At 47.1% G+C, this 18056-nt stretch overlaps 1 non-coding gene across 1 annotated transcript; it reads left to right on the plus strand.

The window, feature by feature from the left end:
• Positions 1-10967: 10967 nt before the first annotated feature.
• Positions 10968-11071, plus strand: LOC123126923 (small nucleolar RNA R71). The gene has a single exon (XR_006462126.1). It is a non-coding gene; the product is annotated as a small nucleolar RNA R71 (small nucleolar RNA).
• Positions 11072-18056: the final 6985 nt, after the last annotated feature.

Genomic DNA, 18056 nt, shown 5'->3' on the forward strand with positions numbered 1-18056 from the left:
GGAAATCATTATTGTTGGTATTGGTAAAGTCACATAATTTGGTATTATCTTGAGCCATCGTGACAAGCAAGCAATCCAACACACGAGCAAACAAGAAGCGAGCGAAAAAAAAGGCAAAAGGGAAAGAGAGAGGGCGAATAAAACGGCAAGGGTGAAGTGGGGGAGAGGAAAACGAGAGGCAAATGGCAAATAATGTAATCCGGGAGATATGGGTTTGTGATGGGTACTTGGTATGTTGACTTTTGCGTAGACTCCCCGGCAACGGCGCCAGAAATCCTTCTTGCTACCTCTTGAGCACTGCGTTGGTTTTCCCTTGAAGAGGAAAGGGTGATGCAGCAAAGTAGCGTAAGTATTTCCCTCAGTTTTTGAGAACCAATGTATCAATCCAGTAGGAGGCCACACACGAGTCCCTCGCACCTACACAAAAAAATAAATCCTCGCAACCAACGTGATAAGGGGTTGTCAATCCCTACACGGTCACTTACGAGAGTGAGATCTGATAGATATGATAAGATAATGTTTTTGGTATTTTTATGATAAAGATGCAAAGTAAAGAAAACAAAATAAAAACGGCGCCAGAAATAGCTTGTTGTCGGGAGATTAATATGATGGAAAATAGACCCGGGGGCCATAGGTTTCACTAGTGGCTTCTCTCAAGAGCATAAGTATTTACGGTGGGTGAACAAATTACTGTTGAGCAATTGACAGAATTGAGCATAGTTATGAGAATATCTAGGTATGATCATGTTTATAGGCATCATGTCCGAGACAAGTAGATCGACTCCTGCCTGCATCTACTACTATTACTCCACACATCGACCGCTATCCAGCATGCATCTAGAGTATTAAGTTCATAAGAACAGAGTAACGCTTTAAGCAAGATGACATGATGTAGAGGGATAAACTCATGCAATATGATATAAACCCCATCTTGTTATCCTCGATGGAAACAATACAATACGTGCCTTGCTGCCCCTACTGTCACTGGGAAAGGACACCGCAAGATTGAACCCAAAGCTAAGCACTTCTCCCATTGCAAGAAAGATCAATCTAGTAGGCCAAACCAAACTGATAATTCAAAGAGACTTGCAAAGATAACCAATCATACATAAAAGAATTCAGAAGATTCAAATATTGTTCATAGATAAACTTGATCATAAACCCACAATTCATCGGTCTCAACAAACACACCGCAAAAGAGGATTACATCGAATAGATCTCCACGAGAGAGCGGGAGAACATTGTATTGAGATCCAAAAAGAGAGAAGAAGCCATCTAGCTAATAACTATGGACCCGAAGGTCTAAGGTAAACTACTCACACATCATCGGAGAGGCTATGGTGTTGATGTAGAAGCCCTCCGTGATCAATGACCCCTCCGGTGGAGCTCCGGAACAGGCCCCAAGATGGGATCTCACGGGTACAGAAGGTTGCGGCGGTGGAATTAGGTTTTTGGCTCCGTATCTGGTAGTTTGAGGGTACATAGGTATATATAGGAGGAAGGAGTACGTCGGTGGAGCAACAGGGGGCCCACGAGGGTGGAGGGCGCGCCTGGGGGGTAGGCGCGCCCCCCTACCTCGTGGCCTCCCGTTTGATGTCTTGACGTAGGGTCCAAGTCCTCTGGATCACGTTCGTTCCAAAAATCACGTTCCCGAAGGTTTCATTCCGTTTGGACTCCGGTTGATATTCTTTTTCTGCGAAACTCTGAAATAGGCAAAAAACAGCAATTCTGGGCTGGGCCTCCGGTTAATAGGTTAGTCCCAAAAATAATATAAAAGTGTATAATAAAGCCCAATAATGTCCAAAACAGAATATAATATAGCATGGAACAATCAAAAATTATAGATACATTGGAGACGTATCAGGGACTCCGAACAATCTTCGGTCATCAAATCACATAACTCATAATACAAATCATCATCATACCTACGGGTTCGAGAACTATGTAGACATGACCGAGACACATCTCCAGTCAATAACCAATAGCGGAACCTGGATGCTCATATTGGCTCCTACATATTCTACGAAGATATTTATCGGTCAAACCGCATAACAACATACGTTGTTCCCTTTGTCATCGGTATTTTACTTGCCCGAGATTCGATAGTCGGTATCATCATACCTAGTTCAATCTCGTTACCGGCAAGTCTCTTTAATCATTCTGTAATGCGTCATCCCGCAACTAACTCATTAGTCACATTGCTTGCAAGGCTTATAGTGATGATCATTACCGAGAGGGCCCAGAGATACCTCTCCGATACACGGAGTGACAAATCCTAATCTCGATCTATGCCAACTCAACAAACACCATCGGAGACACCTGTAGAGCATCTTTATAATCACCCAGTTATGTTGTGACGTTTAATAGCACACAAGGTGTTCCTCCGGTATTCGGGAGTTGCATAATCTCATAGTCAGAGGAACATGTATAAGTCATGATGAAAGCACTAGCAATAAAACTAAACGATCATTTATGCTAAGCTAACAGATGGGTCTTGTCCATCACATCATTCACTAATGATGTGATCCCGTTCATCAAATGACAACACATGTCTATGGTTAGGAAACTTAACCATCTTTGATTAACGAGCTAGTCTAGTAGAGGCATACTAGGGACACTCTGTTTGTCTATGTATTCACACATGCACTAAGTTTCCGGTTAATACAATTCTAGCATGAATAATAAACATTTATCATGATATAAGGAAATATAAATAACAACTTTATTATTGCCTCTAAGGCATATTTCCTTCAGTCTCCCACTTGCACTAGAGTCAATAATCTAGATTACACAGTAATGATTCTAACACCCATGGAGTCTTGGTGCTGATCAAGTTTTGCTCGTGAGAGGGGCTTAGTCAACGGGTCTGCAATATTCAGATCCGTATGTATCTTGCAAATCTCTATGCCTCCCTCCTTGACTTGATCGCGGATGGAATTGAAGCGTCTCTTGATGTATTTGGTTCTCTTGTGAAATCTGGATTCCTTCGCCAAGGCTATTGCTCCAGTATTGTCACACACAAAATTCATTGGACCCGATGCACTAGGTATGACACCTAGATCGGATATGAACTCCTTCATCCAGACTCCTTCATTTGCTGCTTCCGAAGTAGCTATGTACTCCGCTTCACACGTAGATCCCGCCACGACGCTTTGCTTGGAACTGCACCAACTGACGGCTCCACCATTTGATATAAATACGTATCCGGTTTGTGACTTAGAGTCATCTGCATCAGTGTCAAAGCTTGCATCGGCGTAACCGTTTACAATGAGCTCTTTGTCACCTCCATAAACGAGAAACATATCCTTAGTCCTTTTAAGGTATTTCAGGATGTTCTTGACCGTTGTCCAGTGATCCACTCCTGGATTACTTTGGTACCTCCCTGCTAAACTAATAGCAAGGCACACATCAGGTCTGTTACAGAACATTGCATACATAATAGAACCTATGGCTGAAGCATAGGGAATGACTTTCATTTTCTCTCTATCTTCTGCAGTGGTCGGGCATTGAGTCTGACTCAACTTCACACCTTGTAACACACGCAATAACCCTTTCTTTGCTTGATCCATTTTGAACTTCTTCAAAACTTTATCAAGGTATGTGCTTTGTGAAAGTCCAATTAAGCGTCTTGATCTAGCTCTATAGATCTTGATGCCTAATATATAAGCAGCTTCACCGAGGTCTTTCATTGAAAAATTCTTATTCAAGTATCCTTTTATGCTATCCAGAAATTCGGTATCATTTCCGATCAACAATATGTCATCCACATATAATATCAGAAATGCTACAGAGCTCCCACTCACTTTCTTGTAAATACAGACTTCTCCAAAAGTCTGTATAAAACCATATGCTTTCATCACACTATCAAAGCGTATATTCCAACTCCGAGAGGCTTGCACCAGTCCATAAATGGATCACTGGAGCTTGCACACTTTGTTAGCACCTTTTGGATCGACAAAACCTTCTGGTTGCATCATATACAACTCTTCTTTAAGATATCCATTAAGGAATGCATTTTTGACATCCATTTGCCAAATTTCGTAATCATAAAATGCGGCAATTGCTAACATGATTCGGACAGACTTAAGCATCGCTACGGGTGAGAAGGTCTCGTCGTAGTCAACTCCTTGAACTTGTCAAAAACCTTTCGCAACAAGTCGAGCTTTGTAGACAGTAACATTACCGTCAGCGTCAGTCTTCTTCTTGAAGATCCATTTATTCTCTATGGCTTGCTGATCATCGGGCAAGTCAAACAAAGTCCACACTTTGTTCTCATACATGGATCCCATCTCAGATTTCGTGGCCTCAAGCCATTTCGCGGAATCTGGGCTCATCATCGCTTCGTCATAGTTCGTAGGTTCATCATGGTCAAGTAACATGACCTCCAGAACAGGATTACCATACCACTCTAGTGCGGATCTTACTCTGGTTGACCTACGAGGTTCGGTGGTAACTTGATCTGAAGTTTCATGATCATTGTCATTAGCTTCCTCACTAATTGGTGTAGAAATCACTGGAACTGATTTCTGTGATGAACTACTTTCCAATAAGGGAGCAGGTACAATTACCTCATCAAGTTCTACTTTCCTCCCACTCACTCCTTTCGAGAGAAACTCTTTCTCTAGAAAGGATCCGTTCTTAGCAACGAATATATTGCCTTCGGATCTGTGATAGAAGGTGTAACCAACAGTCTCCTTTGGGTATCCTATGAAGACACATTTCTCCGATTTGTGTTCGAGCTTATTAGGTTGAAGCTTTTTCACATAAGCATCGCAGCCCCAAACTTTAAGAAATGACAACTTGCGTTTCTTGCCAAACCACAGTTCATATGGTGTCATTTCAACGGATTTAGATGGTGCCCTATTTAACGTGAATGCAGCCATCTCTAAAGTATAACCCCAAAACGATAGCGGTAAATCAGTAAGAGACATCATAGATCGCACCATATCTAATAAAGTACGATTACGACGTTCGGACACACCATTACGCTGTGGTGTTCCAGGTGGCGTAAGTTATGAAACTATTCCACATTGTTTCAAATGAAGACCAAACTCATAACTCAAATATTCACATCCACGATCAGATCGTGGAAACTTTATTTTCTTGTTACGATGATTTTCCACTTCACTCTGAAATTCTTTGAATTTTTTAAAAGTTTCAGACTTATGTTTCATCAGGTAGATATACCCATATATGCTCAAATCATCTGTGAAGGTCAGAAAATAACGATACCGCCGCGAGCCTCAACACTCATCGGAACGCATACATCAATATGTATTATTTCCAACAAGTTTGTTGCTCTCTCCATTGTTCCGGAGAATGCAGTGTTAGTCATCTTGCCCATAAGGCATGATTCGCAAGCATCAAGTGATTCATAATCATGTGATTCCAAAAGCCCATCAGCATGGAGTTTCTTCATGCGCTTTACACCAATATGACCTAAACGGCAGTGCCACAAATAAGTTGCACAATCATTATTAAACTTATATCTTTTGGCTTCAATACTATGAATATGTGTATCACTACTATCGAGGTTCAACAAAAATAGACCACTCATTAAGGGTGCATGACCATAAAAGATATTACTAATATAAATAGAACAACAATTATTCTCCGATTTAAATGAATAACCGTCTCACATCAAACAAGATCCAGATATAATGTTCATGCTTAACGCTGGCACCAAATAACAATTATTCAGATCTAAAACTAATCCCGAAGGTAGATGTAGAGGTAGCGTGCCGACGGCGATCACATCGACTTTGGAACCATTTCCCACGTGCATCGTCACCTGTCCTTAGCCAATCTTCGTTTAATCCGTAGCCCCTGTTTCGAGTTGCAAATATGAGCAACAGAACCAGTATCAAATACCCAGGCGCTACTATGAGCATTAGTAAGGTACACATCAATAACATGTATACCAAATATACCTTTCACTTTGCCATCCTTCTTATCCGCCAAATACTTGGGGCGGTTCCGCTTGAAGTGACCAGTCCCTTTGCAGTAGAAGCACTCAGTCTCAGGCTTAGGTCCAGACTTGGGCTTCTTCACTTGAGCAGCAACTTGCTTGCCGTTCTTCTTGAAATTCCCCTTCTTCCCTTTGCCATTTTTCTTGAAACTAGTGGTCTTGTTAACCATCAACACTTGATGCTCCTTCTTGATTTCTACCTCCGCAGCCTTTAGCATCGCGAAGAGCTCGGGAATTGTCTTATCCATCCCTTGCATATTATAGTTCATCACGAAGCTTTCGTAGCTTGGTGGCAGTGATTGAAGAACTATGTCAATGACACTATCAACAGGAAGATTAACTCCCAGTTGAGCCAAGTGATTGTGGTACCCAGACATTTTGAGTATATATTCACTGATAGAACTATTCTTCTCCATTTTGCAGCTGTAGAATTTATTGGAGACTTCATATCTCTCAATCTGGGCATTTGCTTAAAATATTAACTTCAACTCCTGAAACATCTCATATGCTCGACGACGTTCAAAATGTCGTTGAAGTCCCGGTTCTAAGTCGTAAAGCATGGCACACTGAACTATCGAGTAGTCTTCAGCTTTGCTCTGCCAGACGTTCATAACATCTGGAGTTGCTCCTGCAGCGGGTCTTGCACCTAGCGGTGCTTTCAGGACGTAATTCTTCTGTGCAGCAATGAGGATAATCCTCAAGTTATGGACCCAGTCCGTGTAGTTGCTACCATCATCTTTCAACTTAGCTTTCTCTAAGAACGCATTAAAATTCAAAAGAATAGTAGCACGGGCCATTGATTTACAACAACATAGACATGCAAAATACAATCAGGTACTAAGTTCATGACAAATTAAAGTTCAATTAATAATATTACTTAAGAACTCCCACTTAGATAGACATCCCTCTAATCATCTAAATGATCACGTGATCCATATCAACTAAACCATGTCCGATCATCACATGAGATGGAGTAGTTTTCAATGGTGAACATCACTATATTGATCATATCTGATCAATTGAAAGTATAGTGGGGTTTTTACGCCCAAACTACCGGATGTCGTGTTCTCCGCAGGGACTAGGCATATCGATGATCGTGCTTGGCTAAAGCTAGGTAACACAATTCAGCTTATGAACGCAAAAATAAAACCTAAACTATCAATGATTGTCGCCAAAGAAAATGCAGATAAGCAAAGGTAGATTCAGATTTTACTTGATGTATTTTTTTGGTGTTTTTGTTTTAGTTGAGAAATAAAATGCTAACACAAGCAAACATCATTGGCTAGGGAATTAAAAAGACATGAACATATATATAACTCGCTAACATATAACAGGGGGAAGAAACATAATTATGTGATGAGAGAAAGAAGCTTCACATCACCAACATATATGTCAAAGGGACAAAGCTAGCACTGATCACACATAACATGCACTATATCTTACAAGTACGATACTGAACAAATATCAGGTTGCAAGATCTTATCAAATCTGAATATTACATGTACTACACGTCTCAAATTTCAGAAAATTCAGAGATTAGAGGGAGAAAGAGAGATAGCAGCAGCAAGATTGAGGAGAGAGCATCAACAAAGGGAGGTTGAGAGAGAGATTCAGCAGAGGGTGTTGGAGAAGGAGAAGCAGCAGGGGGTGTAGCAATAGAGAAGCAGCAAGGGGGCGCTGAGAGAAGAAGAGGCGCAAGGAGAGAGGTTGAGAGCAGCAGCAGCGGCAGGTAGAAGAAGTTGAGCGGAGGAGGAGCAGCAGTAGGGACGAGGGGAGGAGCAGCAGCGAAGGGGTTGAGAGAGAGAGAGAGACAGCAGGAGGTTGGAGTTCGGAGCAGCAGCAGCGTGGAGAGTTGAGAGAGCAGCAGCAGAGAAATAGAAGAAGGAGCAGTAGCTTGGGCGCAAGAAGAGCAGCAGGGCGCATAGGAAGAAGGAGCAGCAGCAGGTTGCATGGAAGAAGGAGCAGCAGCAGGGGACGTTGAGAGAGAAGAGGAGCAAGATCGGGGCAGCAAGGAGGAGAGAGGCGCTTGGTGCTGATGGCGGCAGTGGCTGGAGATGGTGGCGCTAGTGGAGTGGTGGATGGAGGCTGCTGGTGGTGGGTATGCTGGTGGATGGATGGGTGACGGAGGCGCACCACCACGTCGGCCTGGCCATGGCGGCGGCCGGAGTTGGATAAGGAGGGGTGAGGGAGAGAGAGATGTGCCAGGCCCGATTGGATCCCTCCAGCGCCTAGGGATTTTGTTCCCCTCCTCTCATCTGCACTTTGTGATTTGGCCCTCTTACTTCTCTTCTTTCTTCACAAGAAGATCCTCCCACTTCTTCAGCTTGCCCCTGGTAACTTCTTTTCTTCTCTCTCGGGTCCTTGACTCCATCACTTGATCTTTTGTAGTAGAAGGATTTTGTGCCTTGTCACACTTTTCTGCAAAATAAACAAGTGACTAGTCAACAATCCTTTTATATGATTTTCATTCAATTATTCCATATTTAAAACAAGAATTGGTGGTCAGAACTCAACAAATGGTATATTTGTATGCCAAAATTATGTATAAGAAATGTGCTTATCAAGTTCCCCCACACCTAAATCTTTACTTGTCCTCAAGTAAAGGCATATGACAAGGGCAAGATGGTGAATAGTGACCTGACTAGAGAACGCCAAGTGAAGTAGATCTCCAAACTATGCATGCTTTGGACTTAGTTAGTGAGAATCAATGGTTAAAAGTGTTACAAAGCAGTAGGATACTAGTAGACTCAATCATTTTAAAATTCTACAATGGTAAAAGAAGATCAACAAGTTCAAATGATGATTGTGCCAAATGGTTCCTAAAGAGAGCATGATCCCAAGAACAAAGCTTGTGATCAAATCACTTATTTACAGAAATAAAGCAATGATATTATTATTACTAGCAAAAAGGCTCATGCGTTGCAACGGGAGAAAAAAATCCTCTCATATCTCTAGCTGGGTCAGTTGGACAAACTGTGTGTGGCCGGTTCGCAGGTTACGAGATCGAACCTGTCATCGGCAATTCTATTTTGTGCCAGCTCTCGGACCTGGGCCTCAGTGCGTCGCCAGGTGGGCATTCTCCGTTGGGCCAAAACGGGTGGCAAGTAACGAAACCAAATAGCGTACGTGAAATTAATTGAAGCGGGACCAAACGAAGCGGGACGAAACCAAGAATATCACCTCCCTTTAATAGTAAATTAGTCTCACCAAAGGAACATACCACCGATCCCGAGAACATGGTATACACCCGGCTCAACTAATTATTAGTTTTAGTTTTGTTTGTCTCCCCAAAGGAACATACCACCGATCCAGAGAACATGGTATACACCTGGTTCGACAATTACAATGTTTTTAATATAATTAACTCTTATCCAATCCAACCATATTTCACAAGCCACCGATCCAGGGAACATGACATGCTACTGTTAGGTAAGATCAGATAATTATTCATTATAAGATTTTTTTTAATGAACAACACATAAGCACAAAAAACAGGAATCCTCACTTCTCCATGTCTGGTTCACATGCTACCGATCCAGGGAACATAGCATGCTAATCCATAGTGGTTAGGTGATTGCTCTAAATGGGAACACACTTGGCACAAATTCGGCATCTAAACATGGTAATCTAGGTGTATCATAGTAAATGCAGAAAATGACATAGTTTACTAGTGCACTAGGGATTTGAGCACTCAAAACTAATAGTTCTCACTAATTTCAGCAAAGCACGCATGGTGTAGATCACTAGTTTACAAGGCATTCAACAATCAGTTCGCATATTCTCATCAAGCACCATATGTCAAAGGTGAAATTCAGTGGGACAACATTTAAGAAATGGCACAAGCAACCCAAATAAAAATTTAATTCAGCAAGCATCAATGGATGATGATTTCAAAATGGGTCATGAAACAGCTCACCAGGCTTTGATGATGTAGCACTCGCTCGATCACCTCACCAACTGCAGCTCCTCTCCTTTTGCTTCCTCATACATGCTCCAGCTTCACTCTTCCTCATGTGTGCACATTGCTTCTCCTCATCACCATGCCGTGAATCCACCAGGATCCCATGGGATGTCATCTCGAACTTGGTCAGCCCGCAATGAATGGTGCACAAGCGTAAACCTGAAAGAACACTCAACAAACAAGCCAAAACAAGTGATAGGGACAATGCCCTCCAAGTCATCAATAGAGTATCCTATCACATAAGCATATCTATTGAGCATATCATACACATGTATCATCAATTCACTTGGTGCATAGGTAATATCAACGATATGACATAACTTGTCGAGAAAGCTAAGATAATACCTGGGATGATCTGAGAGAAGTTTTAGGACTACCTTAGTTGAAGATACTATGGAAGGCATGGTAGTAGAAACTTCCACCAGACTCGTGTCAACAAGTGAAATATTAGAGTTTGGCTTCTTGACATCTAGATCAACCTCATCATAATCAACAATGCAGGTTTCCATCTCAGGCTCAAGTGTTGAGGAATCAATGTGGCTAATGTCATCAAAGGTGAACTTCTCCATATCTGGCTCTAGCAGCACATGATCAATATCAACTAAAGGTGACTCCTCAATATAAAAAACAACTAACTGCAGCTCTGGCTCATCCATGGAAGAATCATCACAATGCAAAACTAAATCTCCAACACTAGTATCCATATGATCTGAAGTGTGTGTGTCAACTAGGATGGTGTCATCATCATCATCAAAGATAATCCATGAAAGCTCAATCTTGTTACACGGAGAAACTGGTTCCGACTTTTGTGTAAGAGATTCTTGCTGAGATGAAGTGATTTGTTGCAAACAAGCAACTGAATCAGAGATGGGCTTCTCATTGTACCACTGAAGTTGGTGGAAGGCTATACTCTCAATCAGCAGAAAAGCATCATCAAGTGTCTTGTTTGTAATAGCTCCACCCGCTGCCATATCGATGTAAGCTCGAGTGTCCGAAGTCAATCCTCTATAGAATATCTGCAACTCTAACCATCTCTCGAGCCCGTGGTTAGGACATCTCCTGAATAAAACCTTGTATCTCTCCCAAGCATCATACAAGCTCTCGTATTCACGCTGAATGAAATTGAAGATCTCATCTCGAATCACAGACTGCTTGTGTAGTGGGAAATATCTATCCAAGAAAGCTCGTGATATCTCATTCCAACTGTATGACCTTGATGGCAAGGATCGATACCAAGCATGAGTATCATCACGGAGAGAGAATGTGAACAACCTGCACATGATTGCATCTTGAGGAACTCCATGGTACTTGACTGTATCTGAATACTCCATGACTCGGTGTAAGTGCTCATAGGGATCCTCAGTAGGCAGTCCTCCAAACTGTTGTTGTTGAACCAAAGCAATAAGACTAGGTTTCAGCTCGAAGTTCTCTGCCTCAATAGTTGGCCAAATCGGTCCTGTGATATAGCACTGACTTTTGGGCATCCAAAGATCACGAAGCAATGCCATCTTAACCGAGTGTAACTATACCTGCAATTAGTTCAGATTTCCTACAAACACTCATAAACAGTAAACACTGGTCAGAAAGTTAGTATCCTAATAAGCCGAAGCAACAAAAAGTAAAAAGGTAAAAGAAGCACAGAAATCAATTTGAATGGAAATTTAAACAAAAACTAAACTAAGCCTAGTCTATAGCTTCACACAATCGTTCGACGCTAGTCCCCGGCAACGGCGCCAAAATGATCAATCGAAAGTATAGTGGGGTTTTTACGACCAAACTACGGATGTCGTGTTCTCCACAGGGACTAGGCAAATCGATGATCGTGCTTGGCTAAAGCTAGGTAACACAATTCAGCTTATGAATGCAAACATAAAACCTAAACTATCAATGATTGTCGCCAAAGAAAATGCAGATAAGCAAAGGTAGATTCAGATTTTACTTGATGTATTTTTTTGGTGTTTTTGTTTTAGTTGAGAAATAAAATGCTAACACAAGCAAACATCAATGGCTAGGGAATTAAAAAGACATGAACATATATATAACTCGCTAACATATAACAGGGGGAAGAAACATAATTATGTGACGAGAGAAAGAAGCTTCACATCACCAACATATATGTCAAAGGGACAAAGCTAGCACTGATCACACATAACATGCACTATATCTTACAAGTACGATACTGAACAAATATCAGGTTGCAAGATCTTATCAAATCTGAATATTACATGTACTACACGTCTCAAATTTCAGAAAATTCAGAGATTAGAGGGAGAAAGAGAGATAGGAGCAGCAAGATTGAGGAGAGAGCATCAACAAAGGGAGGTTGAGAGAGAGATTCAGCAAAGGGTGTTGGAGAAGGAGAAGCAGCAGGGGGTGTAGCAATAGAGAAGCAGCAAGGTGGCGCTAGAGAGAAGAAGAGGCGCAAGGAGAGAGGTTGAGAGCAGCAGCGGCGACAGGTAGAAGAAGTTGAGCGGAGGAGGAGCAGCAGTAGGGACGAGGGGAGGAGCAGCAGCGAAGGGGTTGAGAGAGAGAGAGAGAGAGACAGCAGGAGGTTGGAGTTCAGAGCAGCAGCAGCGTGGAGGGTTGAGAGAGTAGCAGCAGAGGAATAGAAGAAGGAGCAGTAGCTTGGGCGCAAGAAGAGCAGCAGGGGCGCATAGGAAGAAGGAGCAGCAGCAGGTTGCATGGAAGAAGGAGCAGCAGCAGGGGACGTTGAGAGAGAAGAGGAGCAAGAGCGGGGCAGCAAGGAGGAGAGAGGCGCTTGGTGCTGATGGCGGCAGTGGCTGGAGATGGTGGCGCTAGTGGAGTGGTGGATGGAGGCTGCTGGTGGTGGGTATGCTGGTGGATGGATAGGTGACGGAGTTGCACCGCTCAAAGGATCGAGATGGATCTAGAGGGGGGTGAATAGGTACAATTACAAATTTTACTTATTACTTAGCAATTTGAGGCAATAATGCGGAATATGAATATGAGCCTAACAATTGCAAGTGTAGTACTAAGTGCTAAACAAGTAACACAAGCATGTAAGAGAACAAGCACAATATGATATAAGTAAGTGCTAAGAGACAAGTAACCACAAGTAGAGAGTTAGGGTTAGGAATAACCACAACTCCAGGAGACGAGGATGTATGCCGATGTTCACTTCCTTGGAGGGAAGCTACGTCACCATTAGAGAGGTGGATGTTACCACGAAGGCACACCAACGCCACGAAGGCTCACCCTATTCTCCCTTTGAGACAACACCACGGAGGCGTTTCTCAACCACTAGTGGTAGACCTTGGGGTGGTCTCCAAACCCTCACAAACTTATCCGGGGGTAATCACAAAGGTTGATTCCTCTCCGAAAGACTCCTACCGCCTAGGAGTCTCCAACCTCCAAGAGTAATAAGAACGATGGGGAAAAGCTCAAGACTTGCTCAGATCACGAATTCCTTGGGTGCAAAGAAGGGGAAGGAGTGGATCTATCACTTGATCGGACAACTTCTCTCCAAAGCTCTCAAATCCCTTGGGGATCTAAGATTTGGTGTGGAAGAATGAGAGAGAGAGTGAGAAGTGCTCTAGGGTTTGTTCAAAGTGAGTGGCCAACCCTCTCCCGTGGGGAAGAAGGGCTATATATAGTGTGAGAACAAATATGGCCGTTGCAGTGTAAGTAAATGAGCAGGCCGGACATCCAGCCTGGCAAGCTACGCGGAACAGAATTGAAACAGAACATAAAACATAGGGGCCGGACATCCGAGGGTCAAGCCCGGACATCCGGCGCAACAGGAAGGCCCGGACATCCGGCAGACAGCCAGACATCCGGCGCAATTATGAACTAGTAACAGAACCTCAGCTGTTCCATGGTTAGCAGAGGCCGGACATCCGGGAGAGGGCCCGGACATCCAGCGTATCAGGGAGTCCCGGACATCCGGCGTGTAACCAAAAACCTTCTGGATATGAAGGAGGGTGAGCCCGTACATCCGGCGCAAGGGCCGGATATCCGGGGAGCAGCTCGGACATCTGGCATGAGGCCCGGACATTCGACACTCCCAGAGGCAGAATAAACAGGAGAGGTGAGATAGATCAACCGAGACAAGTAGAGGAGATATCATGGCAAGAGCAAGTCTTTCGCTAACCCTATCGATCCCCTCTTAATAGTGCGGGATCCTATACTCAAGAAAAACAAATGTGAAATCAATTTTTATGCTCCATCCTTGAGTAAAATCACTTGTAAGCTCTTGATCCACACACCTCGATGAACCGGGGACTAATACCTGAAATTTACTTGACAACCATCGTTAGTCCCCTACATGTATATTGTCATCAACATCAAAACATGATGTAAGGGCATGATTGCTCTTTCAGTCTCCCCCTTTTTGTTTGTTGATGACAACCATACATATCGGAGTAATGGGCCACGGGTAGCCTAACCCGAGTCCCCGAACCTTTCAAAACATCGGGGCTGGCTGCGCCCCTCAAAACGTCAAGATGAAGCGCCACCTTCTGGTGGACGGCTGGCTGAACAGCCGGCTGCCAGAAGACGGCCAAGCTCAGGAAGGCGGCACCAAGACGGGCCGACTCCTAGCAGGCGGCCTCCAGAGAGGCCGGCTCCTAGCAGTCGGCCCACAACGCCCTCAAAGTCCGCGCCCCCATTAAGAAGACAAGACAGAGCAAGGCTACAGTGTAGCCCATCACCCCCATATCCAGGGTCGGGCGTGGCCACGGTGCTCCGTACAGGCGGAGATCTCCGCCCGGCGCGGCACTATTGCCACTCCGCCCCTGACGTCACTCCTGTCAGGCGGAGTCCTGCTCCCACGACCGCATGTCGGTACGGCCCGAAGACGGTGGGCCCTACCAGGTAGCGAGAGCCCGGAAGACGGCGGAAGCCTCACCAGTCGGACCCGAGGGAGGCCGGCTCCCAGCAGGCGGCCCGTTCCTTCCTCGGGGCCCGTGCACCATTAACCAGATAAGACCCGGAGTGGCTACAGTGATCTCCCGCCAGGCGGCGGGACTGTAGCCACGCTCCCCTGACCAAGCAAGCGTCAGTAGCATCACGGCTACAGTCAGCAGCCGGCAAGACCCGCGAGCGGCGGGGGCGGCCTGTCGGCTCCGTACCAGACCAGATGGCGAGACCCACCAGGCGGCGGGCCCCAGCAGCCGGCGGAGAAGCCGACGACCAGAGAGACTGACAGCTGGGTCCTACACCCGGCTGGATTACCATTGTACCCCTGGGGGGTAGGCCTATATAAACCCCCCAGGTCACCCATGCAAAGGGTTCCAACCTGTTAGAATTAGACTCACACCTAGGGGGAAAAGAGAGCAAGCCTTGCCTTCTTCTACCTCTAGCATACAGCTCGAGGAGCACATCTGTACCCACTAGTGCCTTAGTGATCATGCGGAGACCCCGCAGAGCAGGACTAGGGGTGTTGTCTCCTAGGAGAGCCCCGAACCTGGGTAAAGTGTGCCGGCGTTCGTGTCTACGCCTCACCCCGCTTCCAGGCACCGGCGACGTTCTACTCGCTCCCACCATGATAAGCCATCCATTGGCATATGTCGCACCCAACCCCCGACATTTGGCGCCCACCGTGGGGCGAGGTGCACCGTCTCCTGGAAACCTGTTCTGGACGGGAACCATGTTCCTTCCTGGCGAGTGCAGCCAGCCCGGCACGCCAGACGACGTCTGCACCGACGCGCTGCACGGCGCGGAGGTCGCCTGAGCGGCGAGCTGCCTCGCCGATCTTGTTGGCGAGATTCGCCTCTCCGACGAGCTCGCGTCTGATGCGGGCACAGAGGGCCCCGAGAGCCGCCTCGTGAGCCTCCTCGATCAGCTCCACGTCGCCAGCGAGCCTGCTGCAGACTTGGAGTCGGTTGGCTCCACCGACCCGATGCTTGTCGACTCCAACACGGCGTCGCTTGACGCGTTCCCCACCAACGTGGTGGTCTACGACGAGCCGCTTCCTCGCGCGGACAGCGGCGGCAGCACCGTCACGGAGGTGCTCGTCATCAGCCATGGCGAGCACTCTGGCGGAGGTGGCCAGGATCTGTTGCAGGCGGCAATGCAAGACCTGACTGCGCCCATCCCGGAAGACGCCAACGCCGAGACGCTGGAGACACGCCGCGTCCAGCTCGTCGAGAGCGCCAACTGGCTGGCCAGCATGAGATGCCTCTCGGAGGGCTACCAGCGCGAGATGGATCGAGCCCTCGGCGGCACGCCGGCTCCTAGTGGGCCTAGCCGCATTGGCCTGATCCGGCAGCGTGGCGCGACCATCGCCAGCATGTTCGGGACGGATCGTCCCATCTATGCCACGCCTGCGGAAAACATACGAGCCGCCCAGGCGGCACCAGACGAGCTAGACAAGCTCAAGGGCGACGAGCTAGACAAGCTCAAGGGCGACGAGCGTCGCCACATGATGGAGCGGGTCCAGCAGCTCCTTGACGCGGCTGCTGAGCAGCAGGAGGCCGGCTGCTGTGCTGAAGCGCCCAGCCGGCGAAACGACGACCCGCCTCCCCGACGAGACCAAGGCGCGACATCCCGGACGCCGACTGGTGGCCTCCGCGATAGAAGAGACAAGGAGCTGGCTGCCAGCCGCAGCCGGACTCGCATCACCATCGAGCGCGACCAAGACGGCCGCCCAAGAGCAGTGGAACGACGGGACGACTGTCCGCCTCCCCCTCCCCCTCGTAGGGAGAGGCGCGTCTCACCGCCGCCTGTTAGTCACCCGACACTCGGCGACCGACTTGGCCGCCGAGAGGGAGTCGGAGAGAAGGACGCCCGCCACCGGATCGACCGCCTCAACCGATCCCTGGCGCTAGAAGAACAGGACGAGCTGGGTCCGCCTTGTTTTGGCCCCTGCATCCGAGATGTGCCCTTACCCAAAGGGTTCACTCTCCTGAGAGATACGCCCAAGTACACCGGCTCCGTGAAGCCGGAGGACTGGCTGGTCGACTACTCTACAGCCGTCAGCATCGCCAACGGCAACAAGCGTGTTGCCGTGAAGTACGTTCCGCTCATGCTCCAGGGCATGGCCCGGACATGGCTGAACAGCCTGAAGCCCCGCAGCATCAACAGCTGGGTCGATTTCACTGAAGCATTCATCCGCAACTTCACCAGCACCTACAAGCAGCCTCCCAAGCCTCGCCAACTCTCCTTGTGCGTCCAAGGCCCCAATGAGTCGACTCGTGACTACCTCACGCACTGGGCCGAGCTGCGCAACTCTTGCGAGGGCGTGCATGAGGTGCGGGCCATCGAGTACTTCACTGCCGGGTGCCGAGAGGGCACCCTCCTCGAGCACAAGCTTCTCTGTGACGAGCCGGCGACCCTCGACGAACTGCTGATCATAGCAGAGAAGTACGCCACGGCCGACTCTTCCATGAAGGCGGAGATCCAAGTTAATGCGTCGAGCAAGGTGGCCCCTCAAGCTGGTCGGACCCCGGCTGGTGACACCAGTCGGTGACAGCAACCAAACGACAACAAGCGCAAGGCCATGCAGCCGGCTTCCACGAGCCGGCAGGTGGCGACAGTCGAAGACCAGCAGCCGGAAGGGCAGCCTCCTCCCAAACGCCCGAAGGGCGGCAAGCCCAATTGGTTACCCGCCTTCTCGTACGAGCAGACTCTCGATGCACTCTGCAAATTCCACAGCGGCGCGAAGCCGTCCAACCACACCACTCGGAAATGCCACTGGCTCACCAGGATCACCAAGGGTGATGGACTCCAACCCCCTCCGCCTGCCGTCCCACCGCCTCCTCCTCCTCAGCAGCTGGCGGTTCGGCCAGTCGGCGTGATACAAGATGAATATCCTGAAGAGCATGGAGCTTATGTCGTGTTCACTAGCGTGGTCGACGACAGGCACAGCAGACGGCAGCGGCAACAAGAAGTAAATGAAGTAGCATCAGAGACCCCCGAGTTCATGCATTGGTCTGAGAAGCCCATCAGCTGGAGCAGAGCCGACCACCCAGAGGTGATGCCCAATCCTGGTTCTTATGCTCTGGTGTTGGATGCCACCTTTGCCATGGAGTGGCACGCTGCTCGCTTCTCTCGAGTTCTGATAGATGGCGGCAGCAGCATCAACATCATGTACAAAGATACTATGGAGAAGTTGGGAATCAAGCAGAGACATCTTCAGCCCAGCCGGACTGTTTTCCATGGCATAGT

Source organism: Triticum aestivum, chromosome 5D (assembly GCF_018294505.1).
Source record: "Triticum aestivum cultivar Chinese Spring chromosome 5D, IWGSC CS RefSeq v2.1, whole genome shotgun sequence".
In the NCBI taxonomy this organism is placed as follows: Eukaryota; Viridiplantae; Streptophyta; class Magnoliopsida; order Poales; family Poaceae; genus Triticum; species Triticum aestivum.